Raw genomic sequence first — 25,744 nt, 5'->3', positions numbered from 1 at the left:
GGTCCTCCATTGGGTCCGCTTTTGCTAAACTACTTTGGCTCTCTGTAAGGGTGAGAGTTTCCTTTGAAGCACTGTCTCTCTGCCTCAAAATTCTGAGTGGGACGGGGCCCCCATACTTACATTGCCTGCTAAAGTCATATCGATCTAGTAGCAGTCCCAGATCCGCTGGGGCCTCACTCACCCCCATTCTTTAGGCAATTGCCTATTTTGTGCTGTATGTAATACAGTTTGAAATTTTCCAGGTTAAAAAAAGCCTGTGTGGGCAGATTTTCCTTTGGCTTTCTGGTCCTTCATTGTGCGACACTTTGCCTTTAGATCTGAGGCAGGAAGGGTCAGAATTAGCTTTTCACAAGAAACCTAAGACCTGTTTTGTTACGCAACCCGAGGGCCGGTTAAGCTTGCTATTTAAGGGTCTGTACTAGAGACTGTACTCTTAGTGCAGGGGCACTCCAGATGGAGTAAACAGGTGTTTTATTGATCATTTTATTATTATTATTATTAAAAATGGAAAACATTAGCTCCCACATTGTGCTCCTCTCCTCTGGGCCATCTCTCAGATGGTATACATGATCTCATTTTGCTCCTTTACTCTTTCTCCTGGGCCATTACTTTGAGGTTCCAGAGGTGGAGACTATCAGTACAACCCTGCCACCCACTAGACTCACCTGAAAAGATATCTGTATATAATTGAGGGTGCAAACTCTGCTTGGGAGCCTGTATAAACTTTAATTTATGGAGTCATTGAAGCTTCATGGTGACAAAACTTACCTTTACTTGAGAGGTAATATAAAGGGGTTATGTTTAATGGAGACATAACAATTTTTGCCCTGGGTACCATCTGATTATATATCACTAAAATATCTAGTTTAAAAGCATTTGTTTTAGCCTGAATCTCTGTGCAATATCCTATCTTATACTGTATGTAAACAGTTTGAAAATTACAATTTACATGTACACAGTGCTTTCTGTCAGAGGCTGGTACCTTGTAAGACTATAAATACACAAGTCACTTTTTCTCATTGCATCAGCCAGGAGTAAATTATGCAGCTCTCAGGTCACACGCACAGATTTACATTAATCAATTGAGGTTCATTTAGTTTAACTTGAGTTAATTTCCTCATTTGAAATGTATGTGTTATTTTCTATGCAGTAACCTGAAAGGGAAAGAACAACAAAAGAGTTAAAAAATATTTTGCTATTTTAGCCATGTCTTTGAACCTGACACCGCACTAAATGGCCACCAAGCCTAAACTGGCCTTTTACTCCATGGCCACCTTTAAAAGCCCAATGTTGCTGGCTTGCCTATTAACTTTCCCGAATTTTCCCTATGTTAAGTACAGCGGGGGAACTTCAAGAGGCAGAGCGAGAAAGAGAGCAGAGAAGGAGCTGAAGAGAAAGAGATCAGAGACACGAGGGTAGCGAGAGAATGGATGGATGAAAAGAAAGAACAAAGCAAAGGGAGGAAGGGAGTGGTGGTGTCTTGATCTGTTTTGCCTCGGTTGCATTTGCTTCTGCAGTCTGTCATGAATGTCCCCGGCACCCACAGTACTAGGGATCACAGTTCCCATGCTTTTATATGGACTTTAGTTACTATGAATGGAGATAGCCTGCAAATGAGATAAATAAACAAGATTGTGACTCTAGTCCATTATCATCCCAACACAGGCCATACAAGTGTTGGCAGAGGTTTTTGCACCCCTAGGAATGCAACGATGAACCCATGGGAGCACACTTCACAATTTGAAGACCTTTACCTTACAACATCCTTCTTCAGAAACATGCATTTAGCATTTGTGCAAACCCAAACAATGCATAGCAAGTCACTGTTATGTGGTTCCTAGTAAGGCAATAGGACTACGTATTAGGATGACAGAACTTCAGAATGTGGGGGACTAAGTCCACCCACACCATCAGGAGGTGTTGGCCCAACTCTTGACTAGTTCACAGTGCCTCGTCTACACCCCTCACCTTGCCAAGGTGGAAGGTGATTGTGACATCCTGAACATGACACTCTGACTTCCAAGGAAGTTGTGGAAATATATCTCACCATTTTGTTGTATTACTCATGCATGTCCAGACGAAACACAAGAGAGATAAAATATATATTTTCAATACATTTATTTAAACAATTGTAATCTTGCATAAAAAGGGCGAGCTGCGATAATTAGGCAGATGAAACAAAGCAGCAAAGTAAACAGCATTATGAACATGGTAAAGAGAATGAACAAACCAACCATGGTAAATCATTTCTAGATGTTCCTACATGACCCTAAGTTCTATACTGAGAGCATAGTGAGTGCACCCTCTACCTTTGCCCGATCTAAGAGGTTAGACTTATCCCCATACCTGTGGAACAGCATCAGGAGTCAGTCTGTGATATGGATGGCAATCCTATCAGAAAGCTGGTAGATTAGCACCAGCAGAACTGCATGTCAAACACAGCATTCGTCCCAGGAAAATCAGAGCTGGAGTGCCCCTCTTCCCCTTCCGGATCAGTGCATCATTTGTATAATCAAAACAACACTGTGCTAGAGGCATAGATCTGATGCAGTGATATGTCTAGATATTAGAAGCTGTCTTCAGAATGGGCAGCTCAAGCACTAGGATATTTTGTACTGTATCCCTAGCCTTGAACAGAATGTACTGATTATATGTTGAGAGAAGGCATACTAAAACAAGCAATTCATGCAACATATTCCTAGAATAATATCATGCAAGTAAAGTGTGTAAAATGTCACTGCTAAAAAAAGCATTGCAGCTAAAACTTGTAAAATATGAAACAAAGTGTAGAACGGGGAACCAACTTAGGTTCCGGAGGGCCTTACTATATCACAAGACCTGAATGCACATTTCAAACATGTTACACCTGTATTACATTTAATTAACGCATGCTATGCTAAATCAAACAAGGAAATAATGCTCCTTTTGAATTTGTCACCAGAAAGATTGTGAATTTCCGTCCCGGTTCAATGAATGATTAAATTTAAATGAGGTTGCAAGACTTCACTGTCGCATGTAGTCTACTGGATCTTCATTTTTGTATCTCTGCCTCCTTCATGGTATGTATTTTGCTTACATGATATTGAGAACTTAAAGAACTGTTATGGCAATGGGCAGATATGCATTTGCATGGAAGCATAAGGCTGCTCATGCCTTTCCTAAATATGGGTGGGCTTTTGTGCAATTGAAACTTTCTCAAGACAGTGTTGGAGATATTTTCTTTAATATTTATTTATTTATGGGATGTTTAGAGCTCATACTTGGGCTTGGGGAAAGGGGTAACAGCAGAGTGCTTTTACAAAAACCAAGAACAACAATTAGATACCAGATACATCAAAAAAGCACAGGGCAAACAACCAAACCCATTCCCAAAAGTAAACAAATGTTATTCCTGGTGTTCACCATACCTCCTATGGTGTGATGATTGTCTTTTAGGTAGGATGGAGGACCTTCATGAAGAGCTTTGCATTTTCTGAAGGCTACATAGAATTGTATTCTTGTGAGCAAATGGAGCAAGCATACTTCATTAATAATGCTCAACTTGAGCCAGTAGGGCCCTACAGCACTCATTTTTGGAGACTAATACTTATTTTTTATCATCTGACATTGATTGAGAGCAAGAGATAGAAAAAACACAAGGGGAAGAAGGGATTAGGTGGAAACCCTCACAAAGGGAGAAAGCAGGAACCTGAAAGAGAGTAAAAGGGGTATGGAGTGTCTGTTAGTGGAGTAAAAAGGCATAATGTGGATTCAAGACTTTGGAATGCCAACATTTAATCATACCAGCTGCGGGCGAAGGAGCAGAGCTTTGGAAATTGACACTCATTCTTTCACAAATTAAGCACTGTTCCTTAAGATGGGAGTAATAAGGTCTTATTTCTTAGTATCCCTTCCAAAAGAAACATCTGCCTTAAGTATGGCTTTGAGCAGAGCTTCTGTCAAAATGCGATAGTCCTGGAGCTTGCCCTACTTTCATGACGTGTATAGTGGGAGACATTTCCTACATATTAAGCAGTGAATTTAAAAGGAGTCAGATTTTGAGAATGAGTTTAGGCATACTGATGTCGCCAGACAGCTAATATTCCTAACAACAATACCTAAAGCTAGAAATGTGTTTGGGTGTGCAAGTAGGTGCATTTCTATATTCGTTTTCGATTTTCTCAGCCGTGCCTTTAAGAGCTGCTTTAGATCCTCTTATCATATAAAGGGTCCTTATTGCTGGTAAAGTTTTCTCAGGAGTTAAACAGGTTAGTTGTGTGGGATAAGCTTTTTTACACATTATGAGATGGGCATGATGACAGGCTGAACGTCTGAAAATGTTTTACTATTCTCTGAAAAAATGGGTTCACTATTGTCCTCTCCCGTAGTTGATGGAGTAATGTGCCCCTTCCATCATACCGCAGTGCGAATACATTTTATTAAAGTTTCTATTGGCAGTTCTACGGCATTTACTTGTGTTGAAAGAGAGCACTCGGGAGCAGTCGCTCTCTTTACAATGTCTGCCGCTCATGGGTCTCAAATTCTGTCTGTGGTTATCAAATGTAGAAGGTCTTTTTTATCTGATGACAGAACAAATAAGCACTTCCAGCTTTAGGAGCATTGAAGGCATGATCCCCTGGACTCTGTGTCTCGCCACAATTCGCCATGCCATGGGGACGCCTAGCTGGTTCAGAGTATCTTCTTTCCATCCCAGGCGTTTGCCACTATTGTTCAGAAGGAAGCCATTTTAGCACGCCGTCCAATAATTAAAAGCCAAATAGCATCACGTCACTCAGGGTCTGTGCTACCATTATGCAAGTTGAGGCAGTTGTTTTATAGTGCCCCCTTCACGGTTTAGTGGCGGCCGCAGTTTCCAGTTGAGAGCTGTATATATTGCTCTTTTCTTGGTCATGGGAGCAAAACAGCTAATACCAAATCTTTCCAAGAGCTCCGAAAATGTTTGTAGTGCTCCTGCCTTTAAGTATATTTTACAATTTTATTGTTAATGCCTTGGTGGGTGCTGGTCCACTGCTTGTGTTCACCTATGGCTTGCTCACAGTGAACCACAAACCAGCTAAAAGCACATTTTAAAAGAAACACACGATACTCCTGACTAGGAGGTCACTTATAAAAGAGTTGACATCGAGTTATTTTTGGAAAACTCCACTCGGGCTGCGCGGCGTGAACAGGTGACTCTAGAGCTCATACACCCTTCACAAGTGGGCTTTGTCCTGGGCCAGGCCTCCGGCATCCATTTGCATACACTCTTACGTCTCCTCTGTCTCTCTAATGACTCATTTGAGGACACTCTTGCCTTGTTGCTTGATGCTGAGAAGGTGTTTGTACAGAATGGGACTTTGTATTCTGTACACTGCAGAAATAGGGTCTTCTGATGTTACTCCCTTACCGCTCAGGCCAACTACAGTGGGTCCCTTTCGGACCCTTTTTTATTCACAGAGGAACTCAACAAGGGTGAATGCTTTCTCCCTTTCTGTTCCTATTGGCCCTAGAGCCCCTGGAAGTGGTTATCTGCCAATCACCTGGCACCAGATGGATCCCCACACCTGCAGTTACTTCCAAAATCCTACTGTGTGCTGCTGATATCCTCCTTACACTTACTGATTTAGACACGTTACTCCCTTCTCTCATGTCAACCAGTACTGCTTTCTCCGAGCTGTAGGACTATAAGGTTAACTCTGGGAAGGGCAAGGGTTTACCATTGTCGTTTGTCATGACAGGAGCTGCCATAGTGGGATATCAGTTCGAATTGGCAATCAGAACGCCTTTACTTTGGGGTATACTTCAGTAGGGGACTGTGCAACAGGGTGTCCAATAATCTGGAGCTCCTAATTAAAATACATTCAGACTTTTGGAGATGGACGCACCTCCGTCTATCTGTATGGGGTAGCTTACAAGCCGTACGGATGGTTGTTCTACTCCAGTTCATATATGTCCTGTAGTTGCTCTCCATTCCTATGAAGCCTCAATACTGTGAACTATAAATAAAAACATCAAAAAGTTCATTTGGGCTGCTATGAAGCCACAATTACTTCTCTCCAAACTGATTGCTCATAGACACCATGGGGACCTGAGTCTCCCTTGTGTGGAACAATATTGCATTACGCTACTTTTAGCCGAGGACCAGAGACACGCCTGTGTTGGTCAATTTGGAAAGGAAGATCGCACAGAGTGGCCCTGATCTCCAATAACTCTATCAATACAAATCAACCCACCTTCTCCCACCCAACCCCTTGTTACAGGTAGGCTTGGGCAGAGTTCGCAGAGTTGCGCTATGCAGAACTTTGCGAAGTGACCAAAAACTCTGCTACGCTACATGGAGTTCCGCAAGTGGCAGACTGCATTACGTTGCAGCGTTTGCACTGATTTTTAGTGTTGGGTGTTTATCACACACTGATAAATCAACGCGAATGGCACCGCATGCAGCGCAAGAGGGTACTGCTTTTTTTCTGTCACTTGAGTAGTTTTCTACTCGAGCCGCAGCTTCCTCAATGAGAACAAAAGATTTTTCAGCTCGAGCAGTAATGACCATCAGCGACTGCCCGCAGTGAGAAAAGTTGCTGGGAGGTGGTCTGGAGAAAGATTTTCCTCGCTCGCGCTTGGCAGCTTAACATTTCAGAACTTCCAAAAACTCTGCAAACTCCACGAGTGGAGGGAAGTTCACAGCCCACTCCTAGTTACAGGCTATTACACAGACCTGGATCACAGTCCACAAGCAGTTTCGGATTAATGCCAAATTTCAAGCACAGCTCTGGGGGAATGCCAGGCTGTGTATACAGGTGCATCCCTTCAATTGGAAGCTTTGACAATGGAAAGGCATTCACACCCTAAGTCACTTAATGGTGCAAGGGCCTCTCAAACCCTTTGCATTGCTGTGGGTGGAACTCGACTTGTCCCCATCGCAGGCATGGCGCTATTCCCAACTCAAACGTTGCCTTGGTAGTGTATTTAAGAAGTAACCATGGGATGTTCCTGATTCTCCAATTTGCTAATACCTAAAACACTGTAGTCCTTACAAGGGAATGATGTCCGGGTTCTACAACCTGATTGTCCAACATTTATACTCCATGCCTCTCCTCTGACGTTCTGTGAGAAATGGCAACGGATACTGTGAATTATATACACTGAGGCTGATTTGGAAAAAGTTGTAGTGAATCTCGAAAAGAAGCTGCATGAATCCAGAAAGAAATTCTGCTTTTTCAAAATGCTCCAAGATTGGTACTGGGCATCTCAGAAGCTTATGAGAGCAAGGACTTCTTCCCCACTCTAAATGTTGGTGGTGTAACCAACAAGGCTGCAACACTACACACACATATCTTATGTGACTGAACCAATATCAACTGTCTCTGGTTTCAGACAGGTACAACACTGAACCATGCACTAGACATGCCTTTACACTTGAGTGAGAAACTTGTCCTGTCACATGATTCATTAGATTTGCCCACATTGACAGGCTATCAATGTGCTTTTTTGCCTCAGCTATGACTGTTGCTTGACTGTGCATCTTGAGACACTGGAGAGCCCCACATCTCCCCACTTAGGATGTATAGGTGCAAGAAATGTATAGGACGGTCTTCTACGAGGGCCTTATGTACAGGCTAAAAGATAACCTAAACAACTTTCTTCACATCTGGTCACCGTTCATTGGTCATCCCCTCTGCCCACATGTATGTGTAGTTGTTTCCTTGAGCTATGGAATTTGACTTGGCTTGTCCTGTCTTTTTTTGTTCTATTCTTACCATGATTGTTGTATCTCCGGGAGGCCATAAACCACATCCTATTGGTGAGTTAGCTGTGTTGCATACCCATGAACCCCAACTTCTACCCCTTCTTTTGGTGCAACCAGCTCTCTTCACTATAGGTCTTCACCTTCTTTTCTTATCTCCTTACCCCTCCCCTTGCCCACACCCTCTCAGTTTGTTCTTCGTGCCAGCTGTGTGGTAGCGTCCATCACTTATTAGTCATTCAAGGCCCCTACATCCCTTCTGGTGACCCCACTTCATAATATGAAGCTGGTTATTCCTCCCATGTTTATCACTGCCCGGATTAAAAGTGGCAACATCAGACCACTGGATGGCTCCAGGGGTGCATAATGGTTGCTCTTGTTTAAATTTAGTTCATCTGGATTACGACCTACATGGTGGACACTGTTGACACTTTGGACATGCTTTTGTTTACCCTTTCTTTTTATATGTTACAGTGTATATTCTGGCAATCACTGTTTCAATTTAATGTATAGTGGTACTTCTCACATATTTCCCAAGTGTATTATAATTTCTGTAAATCCAATCAATAATTCCAACAAAAAAAACTCCACTTCCTTAAGCCATACTAAAGCCAAGTAATTGTTTCCAAAGTAAAACATCTAAATGCTTATTTATCTTCTAACTTGAACACACTAGAAAATAAGTAAATTTAGATTTTATTTCATTTGCTACATCTTCTACTATTGCCTTTTTAGCTAAGCATATCTTATCTTACAAACTGTAGATGACATCCTGTTATGCCTGATTCATCTGTGTCAGTATACGACTTTACAGTCATTCCCAAATCACCAATTCCATTCTTCAATAGCAGGATTGACTGACATGCCACAGATTGGCTACCCAAACAGACCTTTGAAAAAAGTTGCCTTTGATATGTTTGTAGTGGCCTGATTAATTTTTGGAAATCTTCACTACTACAAATCCTAGTAACCTTGTTCTTTGTCTCCAGATACATCTGCTTTTAACCTCTCTCGGGACAGATGAGCCCATGCTGCATATTTGAAAAAAAAAATGCCCTTAACTGATCTGAAAACAAATCCCAAACTGGTAGCCACTTCCTCTCCCCACAACAGCCCCCCTTCTCTGAATTACAACCAGGATATACCAGGTTTTGGGTACCAGAGCAGACAACCTTATGTTGTGGTGTACAAACAGCCAAGGAATCAGTCACAACCTACTTCCAAACATTCTAAAGTACCCTCAAGATAAGAGTTTGGAAGGGAAGGCATAAAACGTTCCCAGTGTGCATAAGAAGATCAGGCTATTCACCCACCCTTAGACACCAGGGGCCAGATGTAGCAACTGACGAATTTGCGAGTTGCAAAGTGCGAGTCCATGCGACTCGCAATTTGCAACTCGCAAATTCGTATGCAGTACGGTGTCTCAGACACCGACTGCAACTCGCTATGGGGTCGCAATGACCCACCTCATGAATATTCATGAGGTGGGTCGCAAATTGCGGCCACATAGCGAGTATAGGCACTCGCTAACATGGAGGCCTGCTGACGTCAGCAGACCTCCATGTTCGTGACCTGCTTTTAAATAAAGCAGTTTTTTTTTTTTAAGTGTAGCCCGTTTTCCTTACAGGAAAACGAGCTGCACTTAAAAAAAAACCGAAACCTTTAGTTTCGGTATTTTTTCAGGGCAGGGAGTGGTCCCTTGGACCACTCCCTGCCCTGAAAAAATATTTTTGGGTCCAGTCACAAACTGGAAGGGGTCCCATGGGGACCCCTTCCAATTTGCGAGTGGGTTACCATCCACTTGAAGTGGATGGTAACTGCGATGCCATTTGTGACCGCGTACGGTATTGCATCCCACTGCGAGTCGCAAATAGGAAGGGAACACCCCTTCCTATTTGCGAGTCAGAAATGCATATTGCGAGTCGGTACCGACTCGCAATATGCATTTCTGCATAGCAAAGAGGCATTTGCACCTCGCAAACAGCGATTTTCGCCGTTTGCGACGTGCAAATACTTTGCTACATCTGGCCCCAGATTCTGGTAAAGTGGGACAAAAGGTCATTTGTTGGAGATACTGACCATGAAGTATACAACCAGTTTGACAGCAGCTGGATCAAATCCAGAGGCATCCTAGGGGTCATTGACAAGAAAACCACCCTGCTGATCCGTTCTGACTGAGATTGTTCCTCTCGGAAAGATAAGAAGCCCAAAGAAGTACCGGATGAGACTTTCCCATTACAGAAACTTTTGAGGCATCTGAGCTGGAAGCAGCCACTTGTGCCCATCTTACTATACCGATAAGCCTTTGTGACCTAGTTCTCTGTGTGAAGAAAAACTGTGTTCCATTGCAGGTGAGGCGCAAATCCCAGATGGCACAGAAAGTTTGATGATTGCTCTCTCGCCAGTGCAAAATGTTTTTCTTCACAGCTGTTCAGCGATCCTGAAATTTCAAATCTTCTAGGGTGGGTCTCCAATCCCCTATCTTAATTCTGCTTTTCCCCTCCCCCAAAGCGTGTCATTCATGGTAAGACCCACAAGGACTGGAGAACCCAATGGACCCCCCAGTTGATGGTGTGTCAGAGCAAGCCACCAGGCCAGATCTCCAATCAATGCTAGAGTCAAAGATACCAACTAATTATAGTTTGTGAACTCCAAAGTTCCATTGAGCAGGGAGATTTTGCAAGGGTGGCTTCAAATGATGACAAGCCCAAGGAACAACTGCAGTGGTGGTTATTATGAGTCATCTATCCGTAGTTATTCATGGTGCACAACCAGGGTAAAAGCCAAATATCCCTTTAATTAGGCCTAACAGAGAATCGCCTGTCTTTTTGGAGGAAAACAGTCCCCAACTCTATTCTTAACAGTACCCCAAAAACAGCCTTTCCTGCATTGCAATCATGTGGTACTTCTTCAAATTCAGATAAAATAACGGCTATCTCAGATGGTTACATGCCATTTGGTGTCAGATTCTACCTTGTTAAAAGAAGGAGCAGAAATGACCCAGTCATCCGAATATGGAAAAACCTCAGACTCCATTCCCCAGTTGATGAGAAGCAACAGCAGGAGGCAAACCTTAGTGAAGACTTCGGAAGTTTTTGACAACTGATAATAGCTAGCTTTCACAGCAATCCACAGGAAAGATTGACAATTCTTAAGTAGGGTGATGTGAAGGTAAGTATCCAGAAAATCTAAAATCATGAGAAATTCCCTTGTATTAATTAGCACAATCACTTTGTCGATCATGTTCATTTTCCAAGGGATATGTCTCACAAATCGATTAAGTAGGTTGTGGTCCAAAATAGGACAAAATGACCATCTGGGTTTCAGAACTATGAATTGGGCAGAGTAACTTCTCTGGTCCTTCCTGAGGCACTGTAGAAAATGCCAGGACCCCCCACAGGAAATGGAACAAAATCACGAACGAGCAACTCACCTCATCTCTCGCCAAATCCCTCTCTCCTCCCTCAACGAGGCCAACACAGCAGTGCGCAATCTCAATACATGGATCACCAAATGCACCAACACTTTAGCCCACGCTGGCTGGCTCGGCCAAATGCATACTTAAAAAAAGCCAGCTGGTTCACCACAATGAACTCCAGGAATCAAAGCGCACCCGCAGACGTTTAGAGCAAAAATGGAGGAACATCGAAACCAGCGAAGACCTTGCCTCCTTCAGAGCCACAACCACTACCTACTGACGAAACATTAAGAACGCAAGGAAGGACGCACTACTGGATTGTATCAACTCCTCCATACACAACTCTAAGGAAGTTTTCTCAGTCATCAATGAGTTCACAAATCCCCCCTCCGAAGCCACCAGCATCCCACGTCACATGACCTCTGCGACAAACTTTCCACCTTTTTCCACCCCAAGATCCAGGACATCTACGACAGCTTTGTCCCGGAAAACCTGAAACCGGAACCTGCAACCGACCCAACCCCCCAGAACCCACCCAGACCATCCACAGCTGGACCACGCTCACCACGGAGGAAACAGTCAGCATCATGTACAGCATCAAATCCGGAGTCCCCATGAACCCCTGCCCACACCACATGTACATCGGAGCCAGCACATCCATAGCACCTGGGCTCCGAAACACGATAAACTGCTATCAACACTGACACCTTCCCCGAGGCCTGGAAACAAGCCAAAATACGCCTTCTCCTGAAGAAACCCTCGCCGACCCATCAGGACTAAAGATTTTCCTGCCCATTTCGCTGCTACCCTACCACACCAAAGTACTGGAGAAAGCAATCAACGCACAAGTACGGAATTTCATTGAGGCCAACAACTCCCTAGACAGCTCCCAGTCTGTTTTCTGCATAAACCACAGCACGGAGACAGCCCTTTTGGCAGCCACTGACGACATCTGATCACTTCAAGACAGCGGCCACACCGCAGCGCTCTTACTCCTTGACCCCTCAGCAGCCTTCAAAACAGTCTCCCAAAGCACTCTACGCACCAGACTCTACGAAATAGGAATCCGTGGAAAAGCCCTGGAATGGATCCACTTCTTACTCTCCGGGAGGACTCAAAGGGTCAGACTCCCACCCTACACATCCAGACCCACAGGAGTCAACTGCAGAGTCCCCCAAGGATCCTCACTCAGTCCTACACTGTTCAACGTATACATGGCCCCTCTTGCATCCATCATCAGAAGCCATGGAATGAACATCGTGTCATATGCCGATGACACACAGGTCATCATTTCCCTCACCGAAGACTCGGACCTGGCCTAAATAAACTTCTGCTCAGGAATGGAAGCTGTCGCCACTTGGATGAGAGAGAGCTGCCTCAAGCTGAACTCCGACAAGGCTGAGCTCATCGTCTTCGGAAACGCCACCTCAGCTCAGTACGACTCCTGGTGGCCCACATCCCTCAGTGCCCCCCCTGCACCGAACGAGCACACCCGCAACCTAGGCATCATCCTCAACTCCTCCCTATCCATGACCCGCCATGTAAACTCAGTCACCTCCACCTGCTGGCACACACTCTGCAAACTTCGGAAAATCTTCAGATGGATCCCAGCAGAGTGCCTCAGGACAGTCACCCACACCTTAGTAACAAGCAAGTTCGATTTCGGCAATGCCCTTTATGCCGGCACCTTAGTTAGAAACATCAAAAAACTACAACTCACCCAGAACGCCGCCACCAGACTCACCCTGGACCTCCCGCGGCGAGAACATATCCCCCAACACCTGAGGACTCTCCACTGGCTCCCTGTTGAGCAACAAATCACCTTCAAACTACTCAGCCACATGTACAAGGCTGTACACAACGCAGGACCAACCTACCTGAACTACTGCATCTCCTTCCACACCCTCCCCAGATCCCTCCCCTCTGCCCAGCTGGCCCTGGCCACCATCCCTCACATCCATAAAACCACTGCAGGAGGACAATCCTTCATCTACATTGCAGCAAAGAGCTCGATCAACCTCACCCTGAACCTCAGACAAAGCCAACGCTTACCATCTTCAGGAAGAACCTCAAGACTTGGCTCTTCGGATGAGGCACCCTCCCCATGGGCACACACCCTTACCAAGCATCTTGAGACTCTCATGGGTGAGTAGTCATGCTTTACAAAAACTGATTGATTGATTGATGGATTGCCTTCCTTGTCCAACGGAGACTGAATTCCTTCTAAACTGCAAAACGATTGTCTGTCAATGGCGACAGAGAAGTGAGTTAGAATTTAGGCCCTAGAGGAGGATCTAGAACATTGATAAAGTAATCAATAAACAAGCAAAACTGTCCACAGCATCCAGAACGAAGTGCCCAGGCTGAGAGACTTCCAATTCACAGAGTGGCTGGTGGTTCGGAGGCAAGGATTTTTCAACAAGCAGGGCACCTACTGCAGGACTGACCATGAAATAGATGCCTCACTTCATAGATGGCTTGCAGTGAATGCTTTGAAATGTACAATTTAGGCCTAGTGGAGCAATCCTGTAAGACTACTGTGTCTTTGTTTCCAATGGGACATTTTCTGGACTGAATCATTAAGTTCTGAACCAAACAATTTTGGAACAAGGAAACAAGGAAAGGCAAATGATTAACCAAGAGCCTACTGGCCCTAATCCAGTTTCCAGAGCTTTAACCACAAATGACACAGCGTGTGAATTGCACACAGAAAATGGGCTGCAGTTCTAATCCACTGTCATTTGGATCCTGGCGGGGTCCTAGACACACCATCCAGCTCCTAAAAACCCCATAAAGGCAGGGGTAGTGGTTTCAAACCTTGAGTGAGTATGCATCTTGGATACAGAGCCCCATGGATTTTGATTAATGTGGCCACATCATCCAAAATTGCACCCTGTAGCACTCCTCATTGAGCCTGAGTTACAGGTGCAGTGATCCTTGAGGGATGGACTGGAGATACAGCTCTTGCAAAGGTGCAGCTGACCATGCGTGGGGCTGAGGAGGCTCTTCTAGAATAATTCTATGAAACTCCAAAAGACTGTTGCTGATAAGGTGAGCCTGCTGTCACCAGGGCTGGAGTCCAAGCACAAGAGCATCCTGAACTGTGCGCTGTCCAGGAGAACATAACTGCAACTAGCATGCCTGGATTTCTGTGACCTAGGGTAGGACCCATCTTGGGTTTTCCAGCCTATGGACCTCACCTCATGTTTTGGGAGTTGCAGCTGTGTTGGGCTTCCAGAACAGGATATGTGGGCCAACATCACCAGGCCCCCTTCCTCCCTCCACCTGGCATCACTGTGGACAGCCCCCATCCAGGACTTTGTGAACCGGCCTGCCCATCCACCCCCCAGCAATTCCTGGTCTGAGGAAAAGTCAACAATGTATGCCTGGGGGCCCTTTAACATAGTGGTGAAAGCAGCTTAGGCCTTGGTCTCTGAAATCCCTCTCTCCAGGCTGGTGCTGGAGCTGGCTTCAGGGAAGCAGCTGTAGGAAGGAACATATTGATCCTGCTAGGTGGAGTGAACATATTGATCTCACTCGGTGGCGTGGCCCTGGCTGCAACTATCCTTTTGACCCAGACATAGACTGGAATCTGCCATTACTTGCTGGGGTATGATCCCCTTAGTTGTCTGCTGACTCTGAAGCTCCGTCACCCTGGGCTACTGGGAGACTTCATGCTGATTTGCTGGCCTTTGAATGCCAGAGGGGTCAATCTTGAGATGCTGTTTTGACTTTGCCTGCCATACTTCATCCCTCAGCACTTACTTGCATCAGGGCACAGGGAATGTTCCTAGGACTGACTGGTTGGCTGCACATTCTGCTGAGTCCACTCCAGGCCAGCAAGTGGACTGACCAAAAACTCAGTGGGTGCTGATCTGCATGCAGGCACTTCAGCCATCCGAAACCTGGGATGCCATCATTTTCACAACATGGGCTCATGACTCAAGAGATCTCCCTTTCACAGCCGTTAATGGGAAGCGAGGTCAACCAAACTGCTCGTTGTTCCCCCTCCACATCCTGACAGCAGAATGGAGGTCAAACTTGTGGCATCAGACATACCCTGCATAACGCCAGAGCTACCCCTGGTGACCGCTGAGCCCTGTCCAGACAGAATTGCACAGATATTGAGGGGGTGAACTCCTACGTATGCAGTGGAGGTGAGTCTCCTCCATAAAGATCAGAAGAAGCTGAGGAAAAAGGTAACCCACAGAGAATCATTAATCCAACCGTTGCAGCCACAGACAACAAGGTACAGGATCTCACAACCTGCCTTCACATCCTTGAGGAGAGTGTAGAGGCTGCTGCGGGACGTGTGAGGCACAGCAACATTTTGTCTTCATGATAACACTGAAAAACACAATGTGGTGGCCTTTCTGGAGGATCAGGTGAGCTGGACAGAGGTGACCACAGACTGTCTCCTTTCTTCTCTCTAGAGAGTGCTCACAAGCCAATGGCGAGGCTGCTGCACTCTGTGATTTGCCTAGACCCATGGTGGCTCAGCTTCTGCACTTCTATGTTCGAGTCATAATTTTACAGGCAGCCAGAGCTGCAAACCATTATGTTGTGGATGACAGTAAGGTCTTCATATTCCTAGGGTGCACCCTGGCAGTCCAGAGAAGCCAGGCCTTCTTTGCCAGTGTGAATCGTAAACTACAGGACATTAGACTGCAATGCACCTTTCTATTCCCCGCTAAACTAAACATCACTTCATCATTAGGGATTTTTTCTTCAAGTGTCTGGCGGAGGCTTTGAATTGGGTGGAGGTCCATGGTGCTTCCTCACAGATGGGGACCTCACAGTGATAGTCCCACAAGGCATGCAAGTCCTAGCACAGCTGAGGGAAAGATGAAAGGAAACGGGAGACCGTGCAACCTTGATGCCAGACAAGCCTCAAATGGAAGCAGAAAAGAATGTGCAATACGCACAGCTGCAGCCATTGTTGGGAAGTGACAACAAGTGGGAAGTGACAACACGACTCAAGAACTCTTAACTAACTTGGAAAATAAGTCATCAGCACCCTCCAAAATCACCTTGCAGTTAGCAGATGATTTGATATGACATTCTGGGGCATGGCCCTGGGGAGCTGGAAGCTGAAAGAGACACCTGCAACCAGGGGCTGGTTACATCTTTTCCTCTTCTTCTCCTTGGGCATGCCATCTTGGACATATATATCATATATTTGTTTCATTCGCTCTGTTCCCAGAATGGAGGCAAGGACCCCATGGGCATCTCAGGTGTTACTTTATGCTGAATGGTAAATGGCCCTGCACTGCTGAGTGGTGAATGGAGCGGCATCTCTGCACTCAACCCCTTCCTGGTTCCATGTTTTTGTATACTACCTACCGTTTTGTATCATACCTTACTGTATTATTCTTGTAAATTGTGCTGTCTACTGAATAGGTTTTGTTTGCGCTCTATAAAACTCTAAAATAAATACAGAAATAACTTATTCTTCATATCGAGCCTTCTAACCGCAGATTCCTTACCTTAGAATAGATATCCAAGCAGTACTTCTCCAGAGGAGGACTTGCCAACTGACTTAAACCAAAAAGTCCCGGAGGTGATTTGTGAACATGTGGAGAGATGCTTGGCAGAGATCCAGGAAAGGTATTCCACGTGCCAATGCCACAGTAGATGCCTTGGCCCTGGTGGAATGGTTCCCCAAGCCCTCAAGAGGCTGCTTACTAGCTAATGGGTTGCAGATCTTAATGCAGAGTACAATCCATCAAGGGATAGTCCATTTCTGCACAACCTTCCCCTTTTTTGCTACAGTGAACCCAATGAAGAGGTTGCCCTCCATCTGATATTGTTTGGTGTGATGTGGAAAGAGAAAGCTCTCTTCCGGTCTAGGTGGTGGAGTCTCTCTTCCTTCTTAGAAGGATGAATCAGGTTGAAAATATTGGCAGCATGCTGTTCTGGCTGACATGAAAGAGAGTGAACACCTTCAGAGGAAAAGATGCACATGCCCGAAGAACAGTTTGTCTCTAATTTTTCATGCTATCCTCATTACAGCTGCATCATGCTCAGTTTTCATACAAGCCAGGTACTAAGCATTGTCCTTTGCAGACAATCTGACGGGATACTGATGAAACATTCCAGTATCTTTCATCGGTACACAAACTAATGTCCATGGACTACTGGGAGGCAGAAGATGAAGACGAAATAGCTGAGGAAGAAGAGTAGGAGTAATCAGAAATTAGGAAAGAAAGAGTCATGAAAGAAATACTGAAAGAAGATAGAGTGGTCAAATGAAGACAATTCTAAAAGAATAAGAAGGGAAGAAAGCTTAGACTGACAAATAGAATGTAAATGGTTTGGGATGGCAGGCAGCTCAGTTTCTGTTGAATGGGTGAGATGAAACCCAAGCTGAAGAAGCGAGAGCAAAGGCTGCGAGGTCAGGAAAGTTAAAAGCTGAGTGCCTAAAAGACATTCAGAAAGAAATGGGAAAGGGGAAAACAGATATTGGATGGAAATTAGATGGTACAGGAGGAAAACAGGTAGATTTGTTTGAGAAGGGAAAGAACAACAGCAGGTTTGGGAAAGAAAGAAGAGGAGGACAGAGCTCAGGGATAAGATTCTGAAATCCTTAAATCTCTTTATTGATGTCTATAAAGCTTTGTACCAGTTCACATGCTGCATTTTATAGTATGTAAACGAATACCACTGTAGTACTCCTCATGTTTTACAAAATGTTGTGCTACGGCTGGAGACCTCAATCTCTCTTATATTTTCTGTGCGGAGATCGCCGCTATGGTAGCAGAGATTTCTGCACACTTAGGTATACATTACAGTAGCAAATGTGGGATGAACAAGAGGTAGTGGCTGCAGAATGGGAAATACCTACTCCTAAATTGGACGGGTTTAAGAAATCTAAGGAGGGCCTTAGGTGGGGCATGCTAATACAAACAGACATCCACAAAATAATACATCTATTGCCTTTCATAAACTACACATCTAATATAACTATAGCCCTAAAGCAAACATATGTAACTGTACAACAGTCCAGCTGTGGGGTAAGTCAAACACCACACATGACCACTCAAAGATACAACAACACATTCCTATACAAAACAATGGTAGCAGGGGAATAAAATAGTAGTGTATAGAAAGTGATTCTAAATTAAATACGTTATTTTGAGAGTTACATGATATACATATCTTTAGAGCCTAAAAAGTATATGCAATTGCTAATCATTCTAAAATACAATAATAAACTTCATTACAAAATTAAATTGATCTTTTAAACTTCAATTAGATCATTTAAAATAATGTCAATGAATTCAACACTTAACGTTTAACAAACTCTACGGCATTTTAATGAACATAAAAATATTGGTGAGAGTGGCATTTCTTTATTGTTTACAAACTGTTTATAAATTAAATTCATACACTTAATTATTAACACAGTTAAAACGCTGACTTAATATGTTGTAACATTTTATTTTGTTAGTTCTGGGTTAATAAACATTTTAAATTAATTTGCATTTCTATTAACCATTAACGTTTGTGTACATTTTTTCCAAGCTTAATAACCTTTATTAATGTTTGCTATACTTTCCCATAGGAAGAACACATCAGTGACAGGGATCCCCACCTAAATATGTAAAGTTACTAGTAACGTTACTCTTCTATATTCTGTTGTAGGGAGCTCCACCTCCTGATTTGAGGGAGTGGAGACATTTAAGTCTAAACCTTGGTGTAAATCTACACTTAGAAATGATGAATAGCTACAAAATGTGTAGAATTACACCTAGATGTAGACGTATACATACATTGGAATAAATATACATATGTATGTTTACCTTTGTGAGTCGTGCAAACAAAGGTAAATGATAGTTATGCTATTTTAAACCACTCTGAACTCTTGATATCTGTGCAAATGAACATGATAGGCATGCTACGTAGGTCTGCAGCTGCCCAGCCTTTCTCTAGTGTTTGTGTGAGAGAGTGTTTGTGAAAAGGATTAAGGTAACCCTACTACTGCACATGCTCGGTAGCTTTTTCATGGGAGAGAAGAGAAGCTTGCAGTTTTTCCCCCTTTCAGTACCTACTGTCTAAGGGAGGAAAACGTGCACTGCTGTTGTCTATGCTGAACCTGCTGTGTGTGTTTTTGTGGAAAACGTGTGGAGGTATGTATGCATCTGCTTGTCATTTTTATACAACAAACCTAGGTCGTGGAACACTGTATAATGTCAAAGGCCAAAATGGTGACAAGCAGTGATTCTGAGAGTAGTGGTGGGCTGTTACTTTCTTATAATGTAGGGTAGTATGGCTGGCACAATCCTGATGTTCCAGATGTTGGGTACATAAAAAGAGAAAGCCTAATTCCTTATGGTTTTCTTTTCTGTATTTAGAAAGCCTAATTGCTTATTTGTTTTATTTTTTGTGTACTTTCTCATCTCCAGGCTGATAGTGCCTAGCTGTCAGTATGTACAGAGCACTGCGAGTGGTGTGCTTGTTAACACCATAAGCAGAGCTGCTGGTTATGATGGTTTTTATATGATGCAGATAGTTTTCAAGTTAGTGCATGCGGGTAATGGAAGTCAGTGGAGTTCTATCATGGGTGGATGCTACATGATCCTATTTCTTCAGGCCCTTGATGAGATGTGCTGTGGCACGTATTATGCTCTTTTGGCAGCAGGGCAGTTTGGAGCCTGAGCACCGTAGAGCAGGGCTTGAACAGGAGTTCTGAAGTCACTTTATGGGAGTAATGGTTTTGCTTTCTTCCGCAGAGATAACTGGTACGCAGCGAATGTTGTTTTCTTTGCCACATGTTCCTCAAGAGTGACTTCAGTGTCCAGGGTGAATCCAAGTGACTTGGTACCTGGTGACACTTAGGCTTTATATCCTTCAAGGTTCATGTACTTGAGCATGATTTAGGCTAGTTGTTGCATGCTGTTCGTGATGAATAGTAGGAAATATGACTTGGTGATGTTGAGCCTCTGGTTGGTGCTTTACTTCACACCTGGCTATGGTGCAGGTATGGTTTAACGTGGTGGATGTGTGCAGGAGAGGAGACTTTTAAGTAGAATATTGCTTCATTGTTGTATTATTGATTTTTGATGCTGTTATCAGTGTGTAGAGGCCCAAAGGGATCCAAGTTGAAGTAGAAGGTGACAAGTGACAAGATGGAACCCAAGGGAACTCTGCAGATCACAGCAATTTACTGGGACCTGGAGGTGGCAATGTGAATGAACTGGTGTTAGTTGGATAGATAGGAAGATAACCAGTGAAGTGCATTGCCAGTGAATTGCACATAATACTTCAGTTTATGGGTAAGAATGAGATGATCAACGGTGTTGAAGGTGGCTGAGTGAACAACAATATCAATAGGCAGGGGTCACCTTTATATATGGTCAAGAGGGCATTATCTAGGATTCGTGATGCTACACTTTGCAAGATACAATATGTTCTGAAGACAAGTTAGTGGTCATGCAGGAGATGGGTTTTCTTGATCTGATCTTGGTGTTATGCATAGACTGATTTTTCCATGATTTTGTCATTAAAGGGTAAGTTAGACAAAGAGCAATAGCTAGCAAGGTCTTATGGGTCTAGTCTGATTTTTGTTCAGGGGTTGGGTGATCTGCTCTGTCTTGAGAGCTTCTTGGAAGCTTCCTTTCGTTAGGGAGGTACTGATGATAGTGAGAGATTTTCCGGAGGGGACTTCCATGAAGGATGAGGATGAGTAATAATCTTCGTTGGAGAAGGCTTTGGGGGAATTCAGTGAGGTCTGTGAACAACAGGGGACTGAAGGATGACCTTTGTGGGATGCAGTGTTGAGGTTTGGCTGTGAAAGGAGCAGCAGACTTGGTGGTGTGGATGTGCTATCAGACCGTGTATACTTTTTCACTGAAAGGTTGATACATTTGCACTTATCTGCATGCCTGCATAGTGTGGAGTTTGTATGTGAGGGGTTGTTACTCTGCTGGTTCACTTCTGAGGCTTTTACAATACTTAATTTATGCGTTACTGAAGCTAAATAAAGGTTTTTCCTTATTCAAATACAGAAATATTAGTTTTATCAACTTAAAAAAATTTTCGTTATGTCATCCATTGTCAGGCCAATGTTTCTCAAAACCGTGGGTCAGGACCTCCCTCAGTGAAGTGAACAGAAGGGCTGGATCAATTAATGATATATCTATACTGGAGAAAAGGGAACATTTAAGTAGAAGGTCGATACTGTTGTTCCCTTTAGGTTGCTATAGGAAAAAGGCCTCGCATTAATAAACATTTTGTGAAAACTCATTAAAGCATTCCACACTGGAAACAATTCTCTTTTGCTAACTTTACTATAACAATAGTGGAATCACGCTTCTTTTTTATATATTACTTATTGAAATTTTCATACATAACATTAAAGGGAAGTGGCATAAAGAATTGACCCCTAAAGACAGTTCAATTATACAGTAATAGCAGACCATAATTATTTATTTAAGAAAACAATGTCACCTCCCACAGAGTAAGAATACAGAAAAGGATGCCTTTGTAATCTGTTTTGTGTTGTGTTTTTTCTGCCTCATACTTAACTTTCAGGCTGAGAAGTCGTTTGAATGCTTTGAATACGCCACCCACATTTCACCAATGCATTATCTTTATTTTTTCAGTACATTCCCTCTACCTTCATGGCTCCGCGCTGGCTGCCTTTTGGGAGGAGGTTGGAGGATAGCTGCTACGCACCAACCAAGACCACTCTCTGCTGTTCAAAAATAAAGACCCACCGCATCCCAGGCCAAACACAGGACACTGACTCCTTTCAAGAGACTCTGGGGTGCTACTGATGATGATTGTACGGTGTGTCTGTGTTTCCCGCTCTAGATATCCCCTCTGTGGTGCTCCTGAGGTGCTGTCTGACTGCTAACCTTGAACCTACATTAGTCTACAAGAATTTCTCTTCGATGCGTCGATGCAAGATGTCCTGTACCATAACTCAAAGTGCGCTTCTTTCCCACACAATACTTCATATCAGCATATCTTCGTCAAGGATAGGGCAAGGTGTGAGGAGGAAACAGGCTTTGAATGTGTGTTCTGACTTTTCCGAAGTCCAAGGGTAATTGTTCTCCTATTTTACTTTTGCCAGTGTTGATAGGATGTGCCTGTCTTGTTTCCTGTTATTGTTTTGGAAGAACATGTAGCTCAGAGTCCTTGGCAGGCAGGCAGAGTGTACTGTTGCGGTATTTGTACTTCTCAAGGCTGGTGGTCCTTTCACAGTTCTAAATGCCTGTTGCTTCATATTGTGTTTCCCTGCGGCCTTTACTTCCAGACGATGGAAATCTGTGAACAACGGAATGAATTCGAACCTCGGCCAACCAATTTATGGGGACCGACGTATGAATTTGTCGTACCAGTGCTTTGAGGCCAGGTTCCTGGGGAAAGCACAGCCTGAACCAGCCATAAGGGACGTACTTGCTACTGAGAGTGAGTTTTGGAAATGTGAAAGACACGGACAAGCACTTCTGAAGTTGTGAATATATCAAATGTATGACTGTTAATTGTGCTACCTGTGGATGGGACCAGAAATAATTGTTAATTGTTTTTTGTATTTGATGCTCGGGTTAACACGAGTTACAATTAATCAAGTCACAAGTACTAATTGTATCCAGGATGGAAGGTTGACATGGCACACTGACTTATCTGAAGTCCACACACTGAAGTCTATAGCAAGTATATTCAATTACTGAGCTACCTTACTTTCAGGTTCGAGTTTTGCTGTTGAAATGAACTCCGAACATCTTAAAACAACTGGAACCATAAAAAACTACAATGTTGCCCTAAAAATGCCAAGTTGCACTCTGAAAGGCAGTAGGGTGGACTTTCATGTAAACTGGTGGAATTTGGTGAAGGACAAAAGCAATGTACTGTGTAATCTGCGTGTTTCATATATTTCAAACCATGAAAATGGAACCCTTCTCTAAATGTTCCTTGTTGTGTGAAATGACTGCATTTTCACATAACAGATGCTTCCAAAGTTGCATTTTAGATAAAGCCCTCAGATTCCATCATGCACAGAAATGATCAGGGTATGTTTTCTACTTTACACCCGGTATATTTCATCATGTAAATGTACAGTACCATGGTGGCCAGTTAATGCCATAACTGTTTAGTATAGCATTCAAATGTACACCTACTGCATACAAGAGAGTATTCTTCCAAAAGTTACTAATTCCGGCTCAAAAGAGGCTTTTAAAAAAAAAAAGGAAAAAACCTGTAATACCCTGAATGGGAGTGAAAGTCTCCGGAAGCAGTCATGCCCCAATGCAGGCGCCAATTCTGTTACTGTCTCTACAGGGTTGCATGCATAGTAAAACGACTACTACCTTTCATGTTGGTTGTAGCAGACAGCAATATGCGTTGTAAGTTATGTAAATCTTGTGGCCCTTTTGGCGTTGTAAAAACTGCTAACTACAATGTTATGTTAAAAAACCTAGAATCAAATAAAAGTTCACAGAGGATATGCAGTCCCCAGGCTCAGCTTCCAAATATCAAAACATTTTCTTTAAATATTTAGTGAGGCACACTTGCTTAGTGGGGCGAATTCTCCCAGCATGATACTGTTATTTAAAACACCTCCGCACTACACTGAGCAGTGGCAGGGGGTCCCCGCAGCGCAGACCACTGCACACAGGGGGCAGGCCCCTGACTGAGTCCAGGGGGGAGGGCCCCCACTCCATGTACTTTGCAGGGGGTGAGGGGCTTAAGTTTCCTTACACCACTGACACTGAGGGAGCATTACTCCATAATGATTTAATTAAAAACAACAACAAAGAAGCATTGCCCTCTAAGGCTTACCTGCCCTTAAAGATTTTTCATTTAAAAAAACATATTTGGCCGAAAATGGTTCACGATCTGGTGCTCAACAGAGTCCCAGAGGCCATGGAAGTCTTCTACTTCAGCTGGCCTACCCATGACCTGTTGTCTGGTTGGAAACAAATAGGTAATACACACATGGCAACACTTTAGAAGAGAAAAGTGGTCATTTAAAAAAATAAAAAAAACTAATCAGGGAATGTTTTTTCCACATTGACATATGTTGTAAAAGAGACAATGACAGCTAAAATAAAGCCACTTTGTGCTTCACAAGTTGGGAGTCTCCCTCCTGAATCATGTCTATTGGCAAGTATGATAATTTTTGTTTCTGAAAACTTCTTTAATCTTGGATATAAATCTGTAAGAATTGCTTGGAGGCGTTACAGCATCATCAGAAGCCATTTTCTTGGTAAAATGTATTTGCATTAGTCAGAACCACTGACATCATGCAAGTGGGGTTTGTGTCAATTCACATGTCCTTTCAGCTATTTCTCATGTTTTAGCCAGATGCACTGTAGATGTAGTAACTTGTGCTTTTGTTTTTGACATTGCAGTATGGACCTACAAATGTAGACTTCAGCTCAGTTAAAAACTAGCATTTATATCAAGCTACAGGAGCAACCCTTAAACCCATGCAAACCTGGGTATAAACATATATCAGGCAACAATGGTCCACATTAGTATTATTTGCACAATAATAAAATAATTGAATAAATAGTCTTTGCAGCAATAATGCAATTGTGAATAAGGACACAAATAACCACCTCTAGTAGAAAGAGAATAATTATTTTATCTGTATTCATTTCAGATTGTTACCAAGTTCAACTAAAACACAATCACAATAACAATGATACACATGCTGCAATGTGTCCCTAGTGTCACAGCCAGAGTTTGTGTGTTTAATATAACCCAAAAGTGTGCTACAAATAAAATTCTTTAAACAAGTGAACATGACCACATTTCCTGTTTGTTACAAAAGTTTATCGACCACGTTTCAACACCTAGTTAGAATAGTGGGACCTCATCAGGGCTGTTTGGATGTAGGGACATCTTAAATAAGAAAGAAGAGTAGAACAGAATGAGAGAATGCAGAAGTAAGGAGTTGTATCGGGCTGGGGTGCCCTAAAGAAACAAGAGGTACCTGGAGGTAAACATGGCCTCTGAGTAGGAGAGTGATTATGTAACATGCAAAACAATGTGCATGTGCACCTATTGGTAGGGAATTATTTATACCAATACCTTACTAAAGGAATATCCTACAAAAATAATAATAAACATGATTAAAGAAAGGAACTCCCATGATAAGGAGCAAGAAAATACTTAGATCCCAAAGCAAAAAGTGGACTTACCAAGAGTGAAGTAGGTCAGCCCTAAGCCTAGCGCCAATGGAGGTATATGGGGCCTCTAATTTCACTGGCTTCTGTCTGCTAGGTTAAAGAATCAATTCTCTCTGTGGCAGATCACAGAGAGTGTGGGGACACTTGTGTGAGAAGGCCACTATTGGCAAGGACAGAGTGTGGCCAGGCATGCTGAGAGGCTGATGTAGCATGTAGTAGAAGAGCGTTGAGGAGAGAATCCTCCCTGTATGCAGAAGCGCAGATTACCATCGCCGTCTGAGATAGGCACATGAATAAGCTGGTGGTCTCATTTTAAATGGGAAAGTAATCAAAGTGAGGCTTGGGATGTGTTGTGTTCCAGTTTCCAGTGCAGCTTAAGTGGATGAAGCAAATTCTAGTGAGGGAAAAAGTCTGAAGGATAAACAGGTAGCTACTCCAACGAGTGGAGTTAAAGACAACTTC

The 25,744-nt window shown here is 43.4% G+C and overlaps 1 protein-coding gene across 5 annotated transcripts in view; it reads left to right on the top strand.

Annotated features, from left to right (window-relative positions):
• PPFIA4 (PTPRF interacting protein alpha 4) overlaps positions 1-25,205 on the top strand; it is a 3,105,259-nt gene extending 3,080,054 nt beyond the window's left edge. For all 5 annotated transcript variants that reach the window (XM_069239004.1, XM_069239005.1, XM_069239003.1 and 2 more), the window contains one exon: positions 21,746-25,205. The gene's annotated coding sequence lies outside the window, so the exon portion shown is untranslated. The remainder of the gene's footprint in view (positions 1-21,745) is intronic.
• Positions 25,206-25,744: the final 539 nt, after the last annotated feature.

Source organism: Pleurodeles waltl, chromosome 6, assembly GCF_031143425.1.
Source record: "Pleurodeles waltl isolate 20211129_DDA chromosome 6, aPleWal1.hap1.20221129, whole genome shotgun sequence".
Classification (NCBI taxonomy): domain Eukaryota; kingdom Metazoa; phylum Chordata; class Amphibia; order Caudata; family Salamandridae; genus Pleurodeles; species Pleurodeles waltl.
This window is presented reverse-complemented; position numbering and strand designations above follow the sequence as displayed.